This window comes from Pinus tabuliformis, chromosome 1_2 (genome assembly GCF_031772625.1).
Source record: "Pinus tabuliformis cultivar Carrire ecotype Pingquan chromosome 1_2, CPIR1, whole genome shotgun sequence".
Lineage (NCBI taxonomy): Eukaryota > Viridiplantae > Streptophyta > Pinopsida > Pinales > Pinaceae > Pinus > Pinus tabuliformis.
Window position 1 is genome coordinate 287,435,662 of NC_142298.1, and position 7,875 is coordinate 287,443,536.

Consider the following 7,875-nt stretch of genomic DNA (forward strand, 5'->3'; position numbering starts at 1 on the left):
CATAGTTTTTCTTTGTTTCAAGCTTTTGTAAAAATGAAACCTATCTCGAGTTAATTTCAGTTATTTTCAAGACTCGTTAAACTCATGAAAATCCCGAGATTATTTTGCTATTTTCATTCTCGTAAAACAAATGAAAATTCCGAGTTCTTTCCGTCTTTTCCTGCTCGTAAATTAAATTGAAAGTCGATCATATGAGTACATTTTTATCGTTTTTTCGAACTCATTAAAGCTTACGAAAAAATGAAAACCATGAGTACATTTTTATCATTTTTTCGAACTCGTTAAAACTTACGAAAAAGTGAAACTTTACAGTCACCTTTAAGCTCTTTTCTGACTCCTAAAACATGAAAAGATAGCCGAGTTTTTTCTTTTACACTCGTTAAAATGGAATTAAAAGACGGTCCACTTACAGCTCTTTTCCAACCGTAAAAACACGAAAAGATTGCCGGATTTTTGTCGTTTCAAATTCGATATTGGTTATAAAACGACGTGTCATTGATCACTTTTTTACTTTTCCGGATCAGTGACACTAATAACGAAAAGTACTCCTTGGTCGTAAAAGATCAAGCGGTTCTCTCAAGTATTATTTTATACTTTTTCGGGCTTGGGAGACACAAATTTACAAAAAAGGTCAACCCTAGAGTCTTCTTAAGTTTTTTCAAACTCTCTAAAATTGAAAAACACCGAGTTTCTCCTATACTGGACTCGTTAAAATTTCACAGTAAAGGACCTGTTCAATTACAAACAGGAACGAACCACTCCTTCTTAGGGTTCGAATCTAAACTAAGTTGGACTCATCCGAAGGATGAGCTTATAATCAAGCAAATGTTATCCTCCTCAAGCTTGTAAAAAATAAAGAGGTACTTGCCAGAAATGGTGGGGGAAAAGAGAGGAAAATGAGTCTGTTTGTCATACTTTGTAACCACTCTTGAACACGACACTTTTATTCACCTGGGTTGGGAAATCCTTTGCCTAACAGTTGATCAAACCACATTGAAAGTCTTCAGCCGGTTTCTGGGTATTAACTTTGGGTCAATTGTCACCAAGCCATCTGTTGTGTCGTTATGTGTTCAAGAGGTCACTGCCAATAAGCCATTCATCTGCAAAATATCTGTCATCCATCTTGACCATCCCTGAGTCAGTCCTTGCAACTAAATTTCTTCAACTTGATCTATGATTTCATGTTGTGGGCTTGCCTGCGACGGATCACTTTCTATCGACATCAGCACATTATCTAGAAAGATGATCTAGGAATCATCAGTACCTTGAAATCTGCATGCCTCAATGGCAGGTTTCTCGCCTTTGACGACAGTTTACATCATTGACTTTCGATCGAAGGATTCCGTGACATGTTCGACATCAACATATCTACTCACATCTCATGGGTTGTACTGGGTACTTTGAGAGCCATTGACATCACTGGTGGTTTCTCTCACACTTGTTAACAGTTTACATCATTGACTGGTAATCAAGTGGTTTCTACCATGTTCGACATCAACACATTTATTCGCATGGATAGAATCGTACTATTTCGGGATATAGAAATGAAGACCCTGGATCTAGTTTCCACCATCCAGGCTGCGAGGAATTTTGTATTCATTATGTTGTGGACTATTCATAAACAGATGGCTGCGTCCATACTGTGTTCACACGAGTCTATACTTATGATGTTTTACAAGATCATTCCTGTATCAGACAGTAGATAGGTTTTCTAGTTAGTTTTGATCTGAGTATGGGAATGCCTACCTCAGCGATGATATGATCTCATATATATATCTTGCATTGAATGTTTTTACGGGTTCCGACCGGGCTCTCCATAAGATAATCCTCGAAATGATAAAGTACTTCACTCTTCCTATATGATAAATGAAATCCTCATATACTACAGACTTCGCACTTTAGGGGGCAATCTGTTACACTAAAATTTGTCACCATGACTATTTGCAGTCAGTATGGCTCCATCAATAACCATACTGTCCTCCTTGGCAAGTCTTATACCTCTGCTCCTCATGTCAAACTCCAAAAAAGAGAGAAAGCCTTTAAAAAATCAATATAACTCTGGTTCCGCACTTTCTCTTACTCTTACCTGCGGGCCCGCACCTTAAGTACATAATACCTGCGTACTTGTATGCTCTGTCTGTAAAGGGGTGGGTGCATACCCCTGTAAAAGTCAAAAGGCGCAAGTTTTACTTCAAAAAACTTACTTGCGGTCGATTCTAGAGCATTCTAGAAGATGGTTTAACGTGGATTGAGCGCCTCTAGATGGTTCATGCATCCCAATGAAAGAGGAACTTATCCCATGAAGAGGGGAGCTATCCCTTTGAAAGAGGGGCTTATCCCATTGATGGTGGACCTGTTTAACTTCCTCCAAAGCATTATAAATATAGGCATTGGGCCAGAGGCAAGGGAGGTTGAAAGCTGAACATTCCTAAGGGTAGATGCTGCTGAAATTAGGACTCCCTTATAGAGCTTGAGAGGAGAGATCACATTCCTTTCTTAGCTTCATTTGGAAGTGGGTGAGCTGATCAAAGTAGAGGAGAACTCTTGCTGGACCCTGGGAGGGACCTGCACAACACCAAGGCGTTGGTTGTAAGGTTTCTTTTGTTTCCAATTAATACAATTAAGTTCATTTTTCTCAACAAGTTGTTATATATAATTTGTTTCATAAACTCCTTGGTCTTTATGATGAATATGTTTTATTATATGAGTTATTCAGGTGCTATGTAATCGTTTGCTTGTTTGTGTATGCAGGCTTCAAGGAGAGGAGCTCATCTGGATCGAAGAGGCTTGGCTGCTACAAACAACGTTGGACTAAAGGTAAGCCTTAAACACCTGGTTGCTCTTATTTTAAATGCATGTTTAGGGAAAGATAGTGCTTGATTGTTTTGTTTGTCACTAGAAAAGCCTTAGTTTCTAGGGAGGTCAGTTTTGTCCGCAAAATTGACTCTTTCCGCATGAAAAAATAAGCTCATTAAAAAATGAAACAAATCCTCCTTCAGTTTTGAGTCGAGTGTTTGGCTAGATTTCATAAATGTTAAGTTGTATATTTAGGTTAGTTATTTCAGTTTTTTGCATAATTTTCTTACAGTTGTAGGTCGAGTCTTTCAAATGATCTCGTAACTCAACCTTCATTTCATCCAACTGGTTGAATGAAATGAAGCTGGGGGGCATGCACTCTAGCAGTTATCCTTAGGGGGCATCAAGCACAGTTTTCTCTCTGTTTCAAGCTTGTGTAAAAATGAAACTACTTTGAAGCATAGTTTTTATTTGTTTCAAGCTTTTGTAAAAATGAAACCTATCTCGAGTCAATTTCAGTTATTTTCAAGACTCGTTAAACTCATGAAAATCCCGAGATTATTTTGCTATCTTTCATTCTCGTAAAACAAATGAAAATGCCGAGTTCTTTCCGTCTTTTCCTGCTCGTAAATTAAATTGAAAGTCGGCCATATGAGTACATTTTTATCATTTTTTCGAACTCGTTAAAACTTACGAAAAAGTGAAAACCATGAGTACATTTTTATCATTTTTTCGAACTCGTTAAAACTTACGAAAAAGTGAAACCTTAGAGTCATCTTTAAGCCCTTTTCTGACTCCTAAAACATGAAAAGATTGTCGAGCGTTTCTTTTACACTCGTTAAAACGGAATTAAAAGACGGTCCACTTACAGCTCTTTTCTGATCGTAAAAAACATGAAAAGATTGCCGCATTTTTGTCGTTTCAAATTCGATATTGGTTATAAAACGACGTGTCGTTGATCGCTTTTTTACTTTTTCGGGTCAGTGACACTAATAACGAAAAGTACTCCTTGGTCGTAAAAGATCAAGCGGTTCTCTCAAGTATTATTTTATACTTTTTCGGGCTTGGGAGACACAAATTTACGAAAAAGGTCAACCCTGGAGTCTTCTTAAGTTTTTCGGACTCTCTAAAAATGAAAAACACCGAGTTTCTCCTATCCTGGACTCGTTAAAATTTCACAGTAAAGGACCTGTTCAATTACAAACAGGAACGAACCACTCCTTCTTAGGGTTCGAATCTAAACTAAGTTGGACTCATCCGAAGGATGAGCTTATAATCAAGCAAATGTTATCCTCCTCAAGCTTGTCAAAAATAAAGAGGTACAGAAATGGTGGGGGAAAAGAGAGGAAAATGAGTCTGTTTGTCATACTTTGTAACCACTCTTGAACACGACACTTTTATTCACCTGGGTTGGGAAATCCTTTGCCTAACAGTTGATCAAACCACATTGAAAGTCTTCAGCCGGTTTCCGGGTATTAACTTTGGGTCAATTGTCACCAAGCCATCTGTTGTGTCATTATGTGTTCAAGAGGTCACTGCCAATAAGCCATTCATCTGCAAAATATCTGTCATCCATCTTGACCATCCCTGAGCCAGTCCTTGCAACTAAATTTCTTCAACTTGATCTATGATTTCATGTTGTGGGCTTGCCTACGACGGATCACTTTCTATCGACATCAGCTCATTATCTAGAAAGATGATCTAGAAATCGTCAGTACCTTGAGATCTGCATGCCTCAATGGCAGGTTTCTCGCCTTTGAAGACAGTTTACATCAATGACTTTCGATCGAAGGATTCCGTGATATGTTCGACATCAACACATTTATTCACATCTCATGGATTGTACTGGGTACTTTGAGAGCCATTGACATCACTGGTGGTTTCTCTCACACTTGTTAACAGTTTACATCATTGACTGGTAATCAAGTGGTTTCTACCATGTTCGACATCAACTCATTTATTCGCATGGATAGAATCGTACTATTTCGGGAAGCAGAAATGAAGACCCTAGATCTAGTTTCCGCCATCCAGGCTGCGAGGAGTTTTGTATTCATTATACAGTAGACTAATTATTAACAGATGGTTGCGTCCATACTGTGTCTACATGTGTCTATGATTATGATGTATTGCGAAATCATTCCTATATCAGAGCAGTAGTTAGTTTGTTAGTTAAGTTTTTGATCTGAGTATGGGAATGCCTACCTCAGCAATGATATGATCTCATATATGTATTTTGTGTTGAATATTTGCAGGTTCCGACTGGGCTCTCCACAAGATAATCCTTGAAATGATAAAGTGCTTCACCCTTCCTAGATGATATAAAACCCTTATCTACTACAGACCTCGCACTTTAGGGGGCAATCTGTTACACTAAAATTTGTCACCATGACTATTTGCAGTCAGTATGGCTCCATCAATAACCATACTGTCCTCCTTGGCAAGTCTTATACCTCTGCTCCTCATGTCAAACTCCAAAAAAGAGATAAAGCCTTTAAAAAATCAATATAACTTTGGTTCCGCACTTTCTCTTACTCTTACCTGCGGGCACGCACCTCAAGTACATAATACCTGCGTACTTGTACGCTCTGTCTGTAAAGGGGTGGGTGCGTACCCCTGTAAAAGTCAAAAGGCGCAAGTTTTACTTCAAAAAACTTACTTGCGGTCAATTCTAGAGCATTCTAGAAGATGGTTTGACGTGGATTGAACGCCTCCAGATGGTTCATGCATCCCAATGAAAGAGGAACTTATCCCATGAAGAGGGGAGCTATCCCTTTGAAAGAGGGGCTTATCCCATTGATGGTGGACCTGTTTAACTTCCTCCAAAGTATTATAAATACAGGCATTGGGCCAGAGGCAAGGGAGGTTGAAAGCTGAACATTCCTAAGGGTAGATGCTGCTGAAATTAGGACTCCCTTATAGAGCTTGAGAGGAGAGATCACATTCCTTTCTTAGCTTCATTTGGTAGTGGGTGAGCTGATCAAAGTAGAGGAGAACTCTTGCTGGACCCTGGGAGGGACCTGCACAACACCAAGGCATTGGTTGTAAGGTTTCTTTTATTTCCAATTAATACAATTAAGTTCATTTTTCTCAACAAGTTTTTATATATAATTTGTTTCATAAACTCCTTGGTCTTTATGATGAATATGTTTTATTATATGAATTATTCAGGTGCTATGTAATCGTTTGCTTGTTTGTGTATGCAGGCTTCAAGGAGAGGAGCTCATCCAGATCTGAAGAGGCTTGGCCGCTACAAACAGTGTTGGACTAAAGGTAAGCCTTAAACACCTGGTTGCTTTTATTTTAAATGCATATTTAGGGAAAGATAGTGCTTGATTGTTTTGTTTGTCACTAGAAAAGCCTTAGTTTCTAGGGATGTCAGTTTTGTCCGCAAAATTGACTCTTTCCGCATGACACAACCCAATTTTCTGATCTAGCATCATCCTCCCAACTTCAATCCTTCTTCACCTAATGAAATAGAAATATCACACTGACAAGAATACAATGCTCTCTCCTCAATTACAAACTATCAGCACTTCCTTGCAATTCACAACATTTCAGCCTCCAGATCTCTTGGATGAGGGATCCATTTATAGATGTGTGCAAGGGTGTGAGTCATCCATGGGGTTTGATTACTGTCATTCCACTTGTTATAATTGGTTCCACAAGAGAAGGGATTGGAGATTTACTTAGATCCCTTACTCATCCTTGGGCGAATTTAGAGACGCAGGTGGCATAGGAGAAGTTTCTAGAAGATTCCATGAGCAACCACTTAGCAAACTGTCTCGAATATTTGTCCATCCTTGCCCATCGCACCCTATAGAAGGCCTAAACAGTATGCATCGCACCCTGGTAGTGTACCACTCAGTATGCATCGCACTTTGCCAATGGAGAAGTCAGTATGGTTCAATTTAGGCAATTTCTGGATGGTTTCTCAGTGGAACTTTTGGGGAATGATGTATTCAGATGACTATATTCCTTTAGGGTGTGAAATAACTCTTTTAGGGGTTGATGAGCCCTAATACATCGACATATAAGTTTGGGGTTGATGTGCCCAAATATGTCTATAACAGTTGCCCCCTAAAGCATGAGGTCCTAAATATTCATGTCGGGTGAAATTCTTTATCATGAGGATCTGAAGTTTCGAACTGGAAGGTGACCTGCATCAGTTGCAATGCAATACATTATCATAATATGATTTTCATGATCTAGCTGAGGAAGGCATTCCCATGCTCAGCTTTATAAATTTCATTTCATGTACATAGATCAGATAGTCGTCTGCAGTTACAGACTCGTGATTCTACAGATATATAGTCATAATCCATGATTAGGATGACCATCTATGTAGAGCCTTCATTTGATTTTTTTATATCCCTAAATATATCACAGCCCGAATTGATGAAACTAGATCCGGGGTCTTCAAACTCATTCAATCTTCGCTCAATGTACAAGTCAAACCATGTGAAGAGATGTTCTAAAGTCAAACATGGAAAGACATCACCTGATTACCAGCCAATGATGTGAGTTGTTAACAGACGCGAGAGGGATCACCGATAATGATAATGATCCTCAAGGTACTACAGTACAATTCATGTGGTGTGAATATATGATCACATGTCGAACACCACGCAAAATCTTTCAGTCAAAGGCCATTGATGCCAACCTGTCGCCGGAAGTGAGAAACTTGCCATTGATGTCTGCAAGCTTCAAAGCACTGAAAGGGTTGTTTCTAAGTCAACTTCTTCGATAATGAGCTGATGTCGACAAGAAGCGAGTCGTCATAGGAGGGTCTTGATGTATCCCACATCTACGACACGAAAAGATGCAAGTGATTTCTGGAGGTGAAAAACGAATTGACGACACAAGGTTCAGGAATGGCGGTCATGAAAAAATGAAGGTTGGAGGTATTGCAGTGTATGAGACATTAACTGGATGGTGATTTATCAACTGAATGAATTCTCTTGAACATGTCGGCGACACTGAGATGAATTGGTAGCGTTAACCCCAAAAGATGGATGGTATGAAAGACCAATGGTATGATGACCGGTGAACGGAATAACCCAACCCAACTCAATAATGGAG